The sequence below is a fragment of the Rattus norvegicus genome, chromosome 15, assembly GCF_021556685.1.
Source record: "Rattus norvegicus strain SHRSP/BbbUtx chromosome 15, alternate assembly SHRSP_T2T, whole genome shotgun sequence".
Taxonomy (NCBI): domain Eukaryota; kingdom Metazoa; phylum Chordata; class Mammalia; order Rodentia; family Muridae; genus Rattus; species Rattus norvegicus.
This window is the reverse complement of record NC_141548.1, coordinates 103,344,886-103,360,000: the sequence shown is the minus strand read 5'-3', so window position 1 is coordinate 103,360,000 and position 15,115 is coordinate 103,344,886. Positions and strand designations below refer to the sequence as shown.

The 15,115-nt window shown below is 46.0% G+C and overlaps 1 non-coding gene across 5 annotated transcripts in view; it reads left to right on the top strand.

Annotated features, from left to right (window-relative positions):
• The window catches only part of LOC148001154 (uncharacterized), a 277,259-nt gene that overhangs the window by 203,652 nt on the left and 58,492 nt on the right, over window positions 1-15,115 (top strand). For 3 of the 5 annotated variants that reach the window (XR_015638578.1, XR_015638579.1, XR_015638577.1), the window contains 3 exons: window positions 6,642-6,741; window positions 11,251-11,407; window positions 13,127-13,203. This is a non-coding gene — a transcript (uncharacterized LOC148001154). Of the gene's footprint in view, window positions 1-6,641; window positions 6,742-8,857; window positions 8,990-11,250; window positions 11,408-13,126; window positions 13,204-15,115 lie in introns of those variants that run through there. The other 2 variants (XR_015638576.1, XR_015638580.1) reach the window with 2 other exon arrangements.

The following is a 15,115-nucleotide window of genomic DNA, read 5'->3' as shown; positions in this document are numbered from 1 at the left end:
CCCCACTCATTACCTTCCCAGCATGGTACTCAGAGGAGAGGGTGGGCATTAGAATCTTCTAACTTGGTCTTGAGGGTAAGCCAAATTTCCAGTCCACTGCCGTGTCAGGTGATCTCTGTGAGGCTGGCCACAGGAAGACATCACAGATGTCTGCAGCTGACATCTTCATCCCCAGGACGCCCCTCTCAGCAACTTCCTACGTGCTGGATTCAGCATAAGAGCCACAGAGCAGAGAGCTAGGGAGGCAGATTCTGAGCTGGCACCTGGTGCCTGACAGATGCCCGATGTACGGTGTCTAGCACTGGGGCATTGATTCTGCACCATGTCCTGGGAAGGACTTTTCACCGTGTTTGGAAGCAGAGCTCCGAGACAGACAGATCTGACTGTTTGGGATGGGAAGGCACGTTCCATCCCAACAATGAGGTTTTCTCATTTCCAAAGTTGTGTGTGCGTCAGGACCAGCTCTGCATAAATCTCTTAACTAGTTCCTGCTTAAAAATCTGATATAATTCCAAAATGTCCATAAAGATGATTAGAACATGGCATAAGAGAACCTTGCCATGGAGAGACTTAAACAAGTCTAAGGACGGTTTTCAGTAATTTCAGGGAGACAATATGCAAAGTAGGCGAAAGTGTGCTCTGAGGGGAGAAAATTGTGTGAGAGGTAAGCGCTCCACAAGGAGCGGCAATTGGATGCCCTGGCTTCAACGGAAGGATGACACAGCCTCTTCAGATTCCCAAAAAATGTCACTGAGCTATGAGCATTAAAGGCTGGGTGCCAAGCAGATGGTAAATATTCCGGGACCAACATTTTAGAGATCACTATAGTAGCAATGGCTAAATAAATTACAGCTCCGCCACGGTATAACTGTTATTCAAATAATAATAAGTGCCTTTAATGTTGAGAACTACTGATGAAATAATATTAAGGCAAGGAAAATAATGGCCTTTTCAAAACCGTGAGTGGAGCTCTCAAATGTGTATGCCACATAGGAGAGAATGGTTGCTCTTTTGCAGACCATGGTTGTTAGCAAGGCCCCCCTTCTGCTCCTGGCATCTGTCGATACAGCACAAAACTGAGGAAAAATACTTGCTTATTATTTGTTTCCCCAGTGAAACATCCCTTGAGATGTGTTGAGAACTAGAGAGTTGCCAGCAACATGGCTTCTCTGGCAAAGGATCATATCCAATGACCTTCTAGGTCTATACGATCTGGCTAGAATGCCGAAATGCTCTAGATTAAAGTATAGTCTGACTGGAATATAGACGCACCCTTCATATACACCTTTAACCCCTAACAGTTGTAGAAGGAAGCAGCCATGTTTGAAAGGGATGTCTAATTGAGGGGCAGACAAAGTGACAAATCAAAGAAAGATTTGCCAGAATGAGTCAGAGATAGGATACACCCAACTCACACGAGAACAGCACAGGAAATGGGGGTTACTTAAGAGCAGAGCAGTGAGGGGAAGGCACTGTATATATATATATATATATATATATATATATATATATATATATATCCATTTTACCAGGACACTTTATAATTACAGAGACAGGTTGAACAAGCTAGACACAGGTGAGTACAGAACAAGCCAGAGAATGAGAAGAAGACAGAAGATTAGAACAGATTGCCAAAGTTAATAGGAGGCCAGGCAGAGCAATTTAGGCAGAAGCCAAGAGAAGCCAGATTCAATCAGTCAGCCTGGAAGATTAGATTGTACAGAGGGTAGAAGCTTTCAGGCCTAGGCCTAGAGATAGTTAGAACAGAGAAAGAGACTCTCTGGGCTCAGCTCTAACTGTGTATCCATTCACATATCTTCGTGATGGCTCTCATCTCCTTCCTACATCTGAGGAAATAAAAGTGATGTTTATACCCTGATCATGATCATGGAGTGACCCTCTGAAATTGCAAGCAAGCCCCCAACTAAATGCTTTATTTTGTAAGTTTCCTTGATCATGGGATCTCCTTACACCAATTGAAAGGACAAGTGAGCATGACACTGAGGATCACGGACTGATGGGAGAATGTATACACATGGTTGCAAACACCACCAGTCCTTAAAAATTAATTGTACAGCACTGTGGGGAATAGCCTCAACATATAATTTATGGTTGCAAGCTATGTTTTAGCCCTGTTATATGCAACGAATAGTGTGGGAAATGGTAATAGTAGATATTTGGTGTAATATTCAAAGTATGACCTGAGAAAGTTGACATCCAACTTAGGGCTGAGTGTTCAAAGGTCTCTTACTCCCTGCATAATGTCTGGCTATGGTTCTCTCCATCTGTTTCCATCTGCTTCAGGAGGAAGATTCTCTGATGGTGGTTGAGCAAGTCACTGATCTATAAGTATAGCAGAATGTTATTGGGAATAATTTTATTGCAAACCCCGCCCCCCACATTTTTGGACAGAAGTAACCAGTTTTACTGGGTCCCTGGGCTATCTAGTCTGAGGTTGTTGGACACCCAAGCAGTGGTGTTAGCTGCTGGCCACTCAGGGCTCATCTGTGGTATTTATTTTATGTGCATATATGGGCAGAAAGATGGTCTCTTGCTATATCATTGCTAATCTGGGGCTCAAAGTATAGAAATGTTTGTTTATGGACAAGTCATATAAGTGATGGACATTAAGGAATAGGAGATAATTAGACAAAGAAGAGAGAGAGAGAGAGAGACAGGGAGAGAGGAAAGAGTTGAGGAGGGAAGGGGGGATGGAAAGTTCTAGAGCAGCAGACCCTCTAGTCCTTTAAGCCTTTCCATGTCCACGATACTTTTAGTCCAGTTTCCATCTTAAGAATGATACCCAGTTAAGCAATGGCATCCTATCATCACCAGGGATTCATGAATTTTTATGCAGGAGTATAAAACTAACCACAAAATACAGTGTTTTATAAGCCTATAGGACATGAGGCTGGCTGAAGGGGGCCAAAGGCTTCAGACAAGTGATTTCGAATCAATTTAAAGCCACACATGTGACACAGAAGCAGCCAGCCCCTGCCTCACTGCTAGCCTACAGAAGGCCTCTCTGCACACCAACAGACAGTGCTGGGGTCAGACTGGCTGCAGCCTCCAACTCCAGTTTCCCCCAGGAATCAAGACCAGTGTTCTTGCAGATCAGAGACCAGCTGCCATTTCCCTCCCTGATGGACTGCTGCATCTGAGAAGAAAAAGCAGGGGGGAAAGTGCTGGGTTTTGTTGTTAGCTAAAGCGAATGGAGAACGGAGAGTCACTCTTCCGGGGCTGCTGAGTGTTACCCAGCTGACGCACCAGTTGCCATGGTGCCAGAGTGCACTTTGCCATTGCTCAAGAAATCTCCGCACCTGTACCTGCAAATGCCACTGACAGGAAGCTTATTGTCATGATTAAAATAGTTAGCCATGAATAAGCAGCACTGGGAATATTGTTCTGGCCAGGAATGTGGTGTCTCTGTGGGTCAGAAACACTATGAGCACACTTGAGCAGTAGTTCAAAGTCACTGAGAAGCCTTTACTGAGAGGTACTAATGTAAAAGTCTCAGAGAATGCACACTGTGTGTGTGTGTGTGTGTGTGTGTGTGTGTGTGTGTGTATCTGTGTCTGTGTGTGTTTCTGTCTGTCTATCTGTGTGTGTATCTCTGTGTATGTGTGAATATGTGCATGTCTATCTGTGTGCATGTCTATGTATCTGTGGATTTGTGTGTGTATGTGTGCGTGTGTGTGTCTGTCTGTCTGTGTGAGTCTCTGTGTGTCTGTGTGAATGTGTGCCTATCTATCTATCTATCTATCTATCTATCTATCTATCTATCTATCTATCTTTATCTATTTATCTATCTGCATGTCTTTGTATCTATATGCCTGTGTGTGTGTGTCTGTGTGTGTGTGTGTGTGTGCGTCTGTCTGTGTGTCTCTGTGTGTCTATGTGAATGTGTCTGTCTATCTGTATACATGTCTGTGTGTCAGGGGGCCCGTGTGTGTATGTGTGTGTGTGTGTGTGTGTATGTGTGCATGTGTGTGTCAGTGCTATTCTGATTTCCCCAGGCACATGTACACATGGGCACACCCACCCCACACATGTGTACCTGCATGCACATACATAAAGGAAATGTAGAGGACAAATTACAGTGGCAAACACTCTGTGCCAAGTGCTTCTAAGTGCTTTGCTTATTTGACTGTAACTCTTCTGTAAAGAGCTTATTAGCATTGTCTCTATTTTGAGATAAGGATGTTGACTGCCTTAGGGTTTTACTGCTGTGAAGAGATACCATGACCAAGGCAACTCTAGAAAGGACAACATTTAATTGAGGTTGGCTTAAAGATTCTGAGGTTCAGCCATTATCATCAAGGTGGGAAGCATGGTGGTGCCCAGGCAGACATGGGGCTGGAAGAGCTGATAGTTCTACATCTTCATCCAAAGGCAGACAGGAGAAGACTGGCTTCCTCCCTATAGACAGGATGAGTAGTGAGTGAGGTCCATCCACATGGGTATGTGCAGACTCAGGTCTTAGAGCTCCTGACCTGGTTTCACAGACATCTAGGAAGCTAGGAGAAGACACAGGAAAGTGAGGCGCAAGCCTAACACAGCTTTGAAATATAGCAGAAGAGGGCAAATCACAAGGACTAAGATGCTTCATAAATAAAGAAAAAGATTGAAGATGCCTCAATATCTGTGAGAAGTACCTACAAAGTAAGATGGGAACCAGGCATGATGGTGGGCAAGGCAGGACTTCACACACACCCTGTCTCTCATGTAATCACTTGGTCAGATGTGTTGGTGTGCTCCTGTAATCACTGGGCCAGGTGTGATGGCATGCACCTGTAATCACTGGGCCAGGGGTGATGGTGTGCTCCTGTAATCACTGGGTCAGGTGTGATGGTGTGTGCCTGTAATCACTGGGCCAGGTGTGATGGCATGCACCTGTAATCACTGGGCCAGGGGTGATGGTGTGCTCCTGTAATCACTGGGTCAGGTGTGATGGTGTGTGCCTGTAATCACTGGGCCAGGTGTGTTGGTATGTACCTGTAATCACCGGGCCAGGGGTGATGGTGTGCTCCTGTAATCACTGGGTCAGGTGTGATGGTGTGCACCTGTAATCACTGGGTCAGGTGTGATGGTGTGCTCCTGTAATCACTGGGTCAGGTGTGATGGTGTGCTCCTGTAATCACTGGGCCAGGGGTGATGGCGTGCACCTGTAATCACTGGGTCAGGTGTGATGGTGTGCGCCTGTAATCACTGGGTCAGGTGTGATGGTGTGCACCTGTAATCACTGGGTCAGGTGTGATGGTGTGCACCTGTAATCACTGGGTCAGGTGTGATGGTGTGCACCTGTAATCACTGGGTCAGGTGTGATGGTGTGCACCTGTAATCACTGGGTCAGGTGTGATGGTGTGCTCCTGTAATCACTGGGTCAGGTGTGATGGTGTGCACCTGTAATCACTGGGTCAGGTGTGATGGTGTGCTCCTGTAATCACTGGGCCAGGGGTGATGGTGTGCACCTGTAATCACTGGGTCAGATGTGATGGTGTGCTCCTGTAATCACTGGGCCAGGGGTGATGGTGGGCAAGGCAGGACTTCATATGCACCCATCTCTTGCCACTGTCTGTCTTCTTCACAGTTCCTTCTCACTGGTGGGTCTTGGTTCCTTATCTGTAAAGTCAAAAGGCCATCTCAGGAAAGCAGTTTGGGAAAAGCAAACTGCAATTCCTGTTTCAGCACACATTGGGTTCCCGAGTGCAGTCAACAATTCCACTCTGTGTAACCATTGGAAGAAAATATTCTCTCCATGGTGAGTGGTCTGTGTTTACAGAGAAAGGACTCTGCTGGAAAGTAGTTTGGGTAGCGAGGTGGCTGCGTACACCACACCATGCTGGTTCATGGAACATCTTTTAATTATTTCAGGATTCCTGGTGCAGAGAAAGAAGGGCCCAAGAGAGTGACCTCTACTCAACTGTAGGTTGAGTGCTTGCTTTCTTGACTGGTCACTGAGATTTCCCCAGTTAGGGCAAGGAGTCACATACTGGCCAGGCACATTTAAGAGGACCAGTAAGATGCCTTTGTGGGTGTCTCTCCAAGTGGCAGCTTTACCTAAGGGAAACTCAGATATTCCTGCCATGCTAAAGGTGGGAAACCCAGTTCCATGTACTGTGAGCTCCATATTTCCACATGTAGCTCCACTCTAATCCACCTGTCCCTTGACCGGGTGTCACATCATTACAGTTACTGGCTGCATAGGTACTTGTCCTACCTAGGGTCTATCCAGAGAACCAGATCCAATTGTAATGACAGAAAGAGAGAGAGAGAGAGAGAGAGAGAGAGAGAGAGAGAGAGAGAGAGAGAACGTTTATGTAATACCTGTTATCTATCATCTATCTATCTATCTATCTATCTATCTATCTATCTATCTATCTATCATCTCTCTCTCTCACCTATCATCTGCCCATTGATTTATCATATATTACCTACCTACACACAGAGAGACATTCATTTTAAGGAATTAATGATTAACTTACATGACTGGGAAGCCAGATTGAGAAATCTATCTCTAAAGTCAGTCTGCAGGCAGAATTCCCTTCTTTTTTGGAAGACCTCATGTTTTCCTTTAAACCCTCTGACAAGCTGTATACTGTGTACCCCATTGTGAGACGTCTGTTCTTTACACTATTCAGCGTACGACATCCTGCCGTGATAACCTGGGTCGGCAAAGGTGATGATTCTGGTGATGACATATCTTCGCTGAGGTGGAAATGATCTCACAAGTACAGACAGGTGTGTATGCATTTGTGTACATGAGTACACAAAACACAAAGAGCTGTGAGGGTGGGCATGCAGGCACACACACTCATGACTTCACACACACACACACACACACACACACACACACACACACACACACTCCTGATCTTAGTTTTAGCACACACAGAACCCTTTCAGCATAACCATGCATTTGTTCCTTTCCGGGCTTCTTCTACTGCCCCTTATTTGACTCCTGAGCTCTAGTTAGTTGGCAGTTGTCAATACATTCTTATTGAAGACAAGTGCTTGGATCAATTCTTACATCCACAGCAACACAGAGTTGTAATTGCTTAGAGCGAGCTACATGGCTATTCTGTTTGCCCATTTTCTTCCAGGGGACAAACAAGGGAATACGTGGGGCCCACATGTAATATCCATTGGGTACAATTTATATTTAAAATGTCATAATTGCAGCCTTTCCAAATCATTATTTTTTAATGTAGTGAAGTGCAATTCATTAGCACGGGGCTGAAAATAGCGGTGGCATTTGCATCAGGGCAGAGCGGTGTAATCAGCAGGCTCTGAGCCCACATGGCTCGGTTTAGTGTGGCCACGGTACAGACACGAGCTCAGCCACGTGTAGGGGCAGCGAGAGTGGGGCTCCACCCGTGAGGAGCTGCGTTCCCTGTGAATCGGACAGTATGCTCACGTGCACAGCCCACTCACCCCACACACTGCAGCCACCAGTCCCCTGTCTGACCTCTGAGATGACCGGAGGGCGCTTTGTTTGTGTTTATCCTATTTGTAATATTCTTATTGTATGCATAGAGAAAGTAGCAGTTTTAAAGAGAAAAGTGTTCGGCCTTTGTTCTGTCCTGTTGGCCTTGGTGGATAGAAGTAGGTCACAGGTTTTGAGAGAGAACACAAGGGCTAGGAACACAGTCACAGAGGTACCTCCTCTGGCATTCTCTGCCACTTTCCTCTAACCCCAGCTTTGCTCACCCCCACTCCCGTGTTGCTGTTTCCAGTTGTCCACTCTCATCTGTCCCCTTCTGTCTCTTCCTCTGACCCTCCCCTCTCCTTTCTTGTGGCTGCCAGTCCATCTGCGTTTGTCGTCCTTAGACTGAAATCCGGCCTGGGGCCTCTGTGCTGTAGTTGTGCAAGAACATGAAGCCGTGGCATCTAGACACAGCTGTGACATAGCCCTCTGTGGAGTTGTGATGGTTCAGATGTGCTTGGCTCAGGGAGTGGCACTATTAGGGAGTGTAGACTTGTTGGAGTAGATGTCTCACTGTGGGCATGGGCTTCAATATACCTGTCCTATCTGCCTGGAAGCCAGGATTCTCCTAGCAGCCTTCAGATGAAAGATGTAGAACTCTCAGCTCCTCCTGCACTATGTGTGCCTGGATGCTGCCATGTTCCCACCTTGATGATAATGGACTGAACCTCTGAACCTGTAAGCCAGATCCAATTAAATGTTGTCCTTTATAAGACTTGCACTGGTCATGGTGTCTGTTCCCAGTGGTAAAACCCTAAGACAGGTGTCCTGGACTGCACATGGGACAGAGCTTGGGATCCACTAGTGGTTTTCCAGGTTGGGGCTCACAGAAGGGCTCACCATGTAGCTGGGGTCCCTGTGCTCTGCCGTCATACACCTCATGTATTCTTAGTTTCCCTGGGCTCCCATGGCTATTCCTTGTCATCCATGCGAGGCTGCACCTTGGGAAAGCCCGAAGTGTTAGAAGACAGGAAGGTGGTCCTTCTCTATCACCCTTTGGGACTCCTTGAGTTACCTTTCTTCTGAGTCACCAATTGCACATGAGTTATCTCAAAGAGGGCCACATGACATCCAATGCTTAAGGATCTGGCAAGCTTGATTCTAATGATTCTCTTATGATTCTAATCTTAGAGACTCACTTTGATGCCTTTCTATAACAATCATCATCATCACCACCACCACCACCACCACCATCATCACCATCATTATAATCATCATCTAGGGCCAGGAGATGGGTAATTACTAAGTCAGGTGGTAGAACATTAGAGGTCTTAGTCTGGGCTTCTGGGGTCAGAGGGCAGGCTCTGCAGCAGACACCTCCTGGCGATGATACTGTGATTGGGAAGAGTCACGGTAACTCTATAATTCTAGGACTCTCCCAGCTAGAAAGAGGAGGAGAGCAGAAAACACAGACTTGGGAACGGCTTGAAAGCGCTGGAGGAGGAGGCAGCTCATGAGCCCAGCTCTGGCTTCAGCAGGGGAAGCTAAAGCCACACCTGCAAGGTTAGTCAAGCAGTGCTATCGAAGACAGACTGGTGTCTAAGCCCGAGTCTGGGCTGCAGTGTGATAGTGAATTGTATCAGCCTCAGAGAAGAAATGGCATTTCCTCAGGTTCTGCCCCTTCAAGTTCTGTAGACAGATGCCATCTTGAGAAGTGGGTGATTGTTTGGGAGCCTGAAAACAAAGAATAGCCACAAGTTAGGCTACTCAGAGCCATCCTGCCGCAGTGACTGGGTGGGAGATGTCGGGAGCGGAGTACAGCAGACATGGACACCCTTAGAAACCCACCCAACTGCAGGCACCTGACTCTTGACAAAGCTGTCACAATGACGTTAGAGGAAATGCAGACTCTCCAACAATTCAGATCCTTGTTTCTTGCCCTGATCAAAAAAAAAAAAAACTGCTTTCAAAATGTATCACAGATCTCAAGGAAAAATTAAAAAATTTGAAAGTGCTAGAGAAGGAAATCATTCCAAGGTAGAGGCATAGGCGAGGCTTTCTGAATACAGTTCCCACAGCCCAGACATGAAACCAAAAATTGACAAATAGGATTGCATAAAATGAAAAGCCATTCTACACAGCAAAACAAAACAAAACTAAGAAACCCACACAGAAAACCAAGACAAAACAAAAATCAGTAAGTAAAGGAACATGAGATCGTTACAAGATCTTAAAGATTAATACCAACAATCTAAAAAGAACTCAAAGGGGAAAAAATACCACATGACAACGAACTATCTGGTAAACAGACGTGAAGCTGTGCAGATGGCTCAGATGGTAGAGTTCTTGCCTTGCAAGTGTGAGGACCCGAGTTTGATGCCAGCACCTCATGTAGAACTGTAGCATGTGCTGGTATCCTTGTAATCCTGAACTTCAGAGACGAGGATTCCTGGGGCTCTCGTGCCAGCCTTCTGCCCTGATGGGTGAGCTTCAAACTCATCAGGGATCCTGGCTCAACGAAGATGGACTACGCTCCCGAGAATCACGCTTGAATTTTTCCTCAGACCTCCACGTGCACATCCATATATGGGCACACACACACACACACACACACACACACACACACACATACACACACACACACACACACACACACACACACACACACACACAGACCTACACACATCCATAAATACAGGTGAGTAAATGAAACAAATCATTCTCAAAAGTACAAATGTCATCCGGTGAATACAGGGGCTTCATTATCTTTAGGGCAGTGCGTATCAGAAGTACATGGGAATTGGAGCTTGCTCGGCTCAGCCTAGGTTTCATCAAGGAAACAAACGACAAATGTTATGTGTGTGTTGGGGGGGTGGGTGGGCTGGGAAGTAAGACTTACATACTGCTGGTGGCAATGCAATTTAGTGGAGCCACTACAAAAACCAGTGTGGAGGACCTTAAAAAGGGAATCATAACAAAGAACTAAAATATAACTACCATATGACCATATGGCTCTATTTTTTTAATTTTGTAATTATATTTATGTACAGAAAACTTAAGTGTACATTTAACCCAGTTTAGTGGCGAGTTCTTTAGCCTTTGCCTTTTCCAGCTTGGCAATGCGAGCCACAGACTTAGGACCTAGGATGTTGCCTCCCCAGTGGCGGCGGATCTCGTCATATCCTTCATTATAATTGGTTCTGATAGCTTCTACCAGCTTAGCCAGAGCACCCTTGTCTTCCGAGTTAACCTGTGTGAAGGCAACAGTGGTCCATGTCTTCCTGTGGACCAGGCGCCCCAGCCCTGGATGGAAAGCCCTTGGTGATGCAGTAGGGCACCCCCATCTTTCGACAAAGGGCAGGCAGGAAAACCACCAGCTCAATGGGGTCTACATCATGGGCAATCACCACCAACTGAGCCTTCTTGTTCTCCACCAAGGTGGTGACTGTATTGACCCCTGCTCGGAGGACAGGTGGTCTCTTAGTTGGGATGTCCCCTTTGCCAGCAGCTTTCTTCTCAGCACGGGCCAGCAGCCTTTGCTTCTTTTCCTGCTTTGTCTCTGGCCTGTGCTTGTGGGCAAGCTTAAGCAGCTGAGTCGCTGTTTGCCTGTCCAGGGCCTGGGTGAACTGGTTGATGGCAGGAGGTACTTTGAGCCGATTATAGAGGATGGCTCTTTGCCGCTGCAGCCTGATGTAGCAGGGCCGTTTGATGAAGCGTGTGAGATCTCTTTTGGGCTGGATGTCCTGCCCAGTGCCGAAGTTCTTAGGCCTTTTTCTCAAACAAAGGATTGACCACCTTTTTGGCCTCTTGTTTCTTGACCACAGTGCGGGCCAGGGCCACCTTCTTCCCCGTGGCCTTCTTTCCTTTGGGCATCTTGCTCGGCTGGAGGAGAGAGCATGACCAGCTCTATCAACTCCAGATATATACTCTAAAGGACAGAAGTCAGCACTCACATTCACTCCCCACAATAGTCCATCACAGGTGAGTAAGGGCATGTGTCGGGTGCACAGTGCAATTTTACTCAATTTAAACAAGTATGAAATTCTGCCATTTGTACAGTCTGCCAAAATACATGGTATTCATAAGCAGTGCAAGGTAGCCTCAGAAACAAAGATAATGATTGTTTTCTCTCACATGTGAAATCTAGAAGTAAATATATATATATATATACACACACACACACACACATGTATGTGTGTGTGCGCATGCATAGGTGTGTGCATGTGTGTGTTGTGTGTGTGTGATATATATATGACACATAAGTAGCAGGAGAACTGTGTGGGGAGGAAGGGGTATAATGGGAGTGGGATGAGAGATATGAAGGGCAATTCCCACAAAAAGCACACCATGGGAATGTGTGAAGATGTGTGGAGAACACACTGTTTTGCACTAACAAGAGTGGTAAAAAATGAAGAAGACCAAAACAAACCCCAAATGGGTGTGGTAGCCCTGCCTTTAATCTCAGCACTGGGGAGGCAGAGGCAAACAGGTCTACAAGAGGCCAGCTTGGTCTTCAGAGCAAGTTCTATGACACAGAGAAACAAAAACAAACAAAAATGAACATGCCCTCCAAACCATCCATCCATCCATCCATCCATCCATCCACCCATCCATCCATCCATCCATCCATCCACCCGTCCATCCATCCATCCATCCACCCATCCATCCATCCTTCCATCTATCCATCCTTCCATCTATCCATCCATCCATCCATCCATCCATCCATCCATCCATCCAACCAATCAACCTAACAAACAAAAACAAAAAACAAAAAAATATTAAAAACCCTGTTCTGTTCTTCTCTATACCTTCATTTTTAAGGTAGCAATTCATTGTCACGTGTCACTGTCCCTTTCCATTTTCAACAGTAACTGAATGATGTAGAAGTCGACTTTAAGACATAAAGCCAGTGTGGACACTGCTGTGCTTAACACAGAGCCAGTCCGTGGTACCTGAGCCTTTAAATTTGTGGCTTAAGAGTTAAGTCGTCATCTTAAACTCTTGTGCAGGACTGTTTGTCTAGTTTCCCCCATCAGCCAACACTTACGCACCTGCAGTTAAAAGGAGAAATTCCGATGTTGTGTTTCTTAGTAAGTCTTATCTCTAAAATACTCATGATCTAAAATAGCTGGAGCCTAGTCGCACTAGGCTCACCTACAAGGATCAAGGATCATTGCCCAAGATGGGGAGGAAAGATTGTTATTGTGTCATCTCCAAATATTAGAAGGTGTACACATAAGTCTCACCAACATAACTACCCAAGCATGAGCTAAAGTAGGACAAGCACAGTATGCAGTGGGCAGAGAGCCAAAGCTATAGTCCTCTCCAGGGAAGAGCCAACCAAGAGGATGTCCAGTGCCAAACGGTCCTCCCTGAAACCATATATACAGGTAACATTATAGAGATGGAGCAGACTGCGCTTATATATGTAGGAATATATATTTATGTTATGACAGATATTCATGTAACAATAAACACAAAAGGGCATGGATTGGAAGGAGTTTAGGGAGGGGGTCTAAGGGAGGGCTTGGAGGGAGGAGAGGGGAGGGGAAATGATGCAATCATATTATAATCTCACAAACTGAAATAATTGAAAAAGCAATCACATCCGTGAAACCATAATAGCAAAATCATAGTAGCCACGATAATAATAACTTGCTGTTCGGAGTCTGACTCCTCCTTTCCCTGCCTTACTTTTAGATACAACAGTGCTATCATTATTTCTTCTCCTTTGGAGTATGATCTCTCTGGATTTTGGGAGGAAGTTTCCAGAAGCTGTGAGTAGAAAGGGTTTTAACTTTAATTAGAATTGATGCAAGGACTCGGCATTACCCACATGTACTTGGTTTGGGAAATGTTCTGATATTAGCTGAAGTGGGACACAGCTAATAGAAGAGCCTGTTCCCTTCTGAAAAGGCGCTGACTCAGTCAATAGAATGAACTATCAAGTGGCAAAGCTCATCTCACGGGTGAGTTCCCTCTATGCCCAGTTCACAAAGGAGCAGCTCATTCACTACTATTTCTTCATGTGTCTCTTATGCACAAAGAGCCCCATGCTCATTATGTGCTGACAGGAGACTGGGAGGTCACTCAGCCTGGGGACCAGACACAGACTGGTCCCCTCTATTTTCTCTTTCCAAATGACACATACAAATGACAACTGTGAAATTCTTCCCTTAGGTATTTTTCCCCAGATCCCTCAATCCAATACTAGTCTTAACATCTTCTTGTCCAAATCAAAGGATCCTGTTTCCCACAGACATCCAACCCAGAGGCTCAGCTGCACCGGCTCTGGCCTTTCTGTGATGGTCTTTCCTTGTGACAGCACACACTCAACAAGGGCTCTGATTCTCTCCCCCATGCCAGCCTTCCACCAGGCCTTTACACTTTCTGTTTTCCTTCCTTCCTTGCTCCCTCCTTCCTTCCTTCCTTCCTTCCATCCCTCCCTCCTTCATTTCTCTCTTTCTTTCATGTTCTTGCTGTTTTCCCCATGGTTCTTGATAAGGGAACAAGAGCTCTGTTCAGCCTAGACTGAGCAATTTCTTGGGATGTAGGACGTACAGTTTCGAAATAGCACCAGTGTAGGCAAACAAGGCAGTTCTTCACTCTGCTTGTTACTGCCTTTCATGTCTGAGGTAGAGATGAGTGGGTCACGTGGCAAAGGAAGCTGGGAGCATATGCATTATTATCTTGTATAGTAGACACTGGGTTCAGATTCATAAGCGACTCAGATTTAGCAGGAAGTTTGGGATCTATGTGAAAGCTTAGTGACAAATATTACTACGATTTAAATAAAACTCGAGCATTTTCTCTGAGGTCTGTTGTGCTGGAGACTGGATTCCCAGTGTAATGTATTAAGAGAAGGTGAGACCTTAAAAGTGAAAGGTGCCTGGGCTGTGACTATGCGAAGGGGTGGGTCATCGGTGGTCTTGTAGATCGGGGTGGGTCTCGAAGGAGTAGAACAGTCTCTCCAAGAGCAAGTAGTTACAAAAGAGTGAGGCTGCCCTCCAGCCTGCTACTTCCCCTCTAGCCTTGTAATCTCTCTTGTCAGGTGATCCTCTCCTTCCTGATGGTGGAGGCAGAGAGCCCTCACTAGAGGCTGCCTCACTGTCAGTCAGATTTCTGTCAGGCTAATACATACGCAAGACAATCAACCCTGTAAAGAGGAAGAGCCTGTGTTGGCTTGTGGCGTTGGGGATTTCAGTCCGTGACTGATTAATTGCTCTTGCTGACCGAGTCAGCGCTGAGGTAGAACTGCAGGATGGAACAAAACCACCCACTGCACGGCGAGAAATCAGAAGTAAGGCAGAGGTCGGGGCTGAGGCCCCTTATCCCTTCCAAGCACAAGTACCCAACGACCTAAGAGCATCCCATGCAGGCCCTCCTTCCAAAAGCCCTGCCCCTCTCAGTGGTTCCAGACATGGAGGAGCAAGCACCAACACGGTAGTTATCAAAGCCACAGCATCTTTCCCAGACTCTGAAAACCAGAACAACCTCTTCTTTACAATTATTTACCTCTGGCTATTCGTTGTAGCGTCAAAACCAACCTCTGACAAATAACCTTCACACTGTCTGGATTTCTATAACACAGGGCATGTTCTAGCAAGCCTTCGATAAGCTCTTAAAGCTGACCTCTCTTCCTAGAGATAAAACCTAAGCATCTCAGTGTTGCTGACAGCAGGTCAGCCT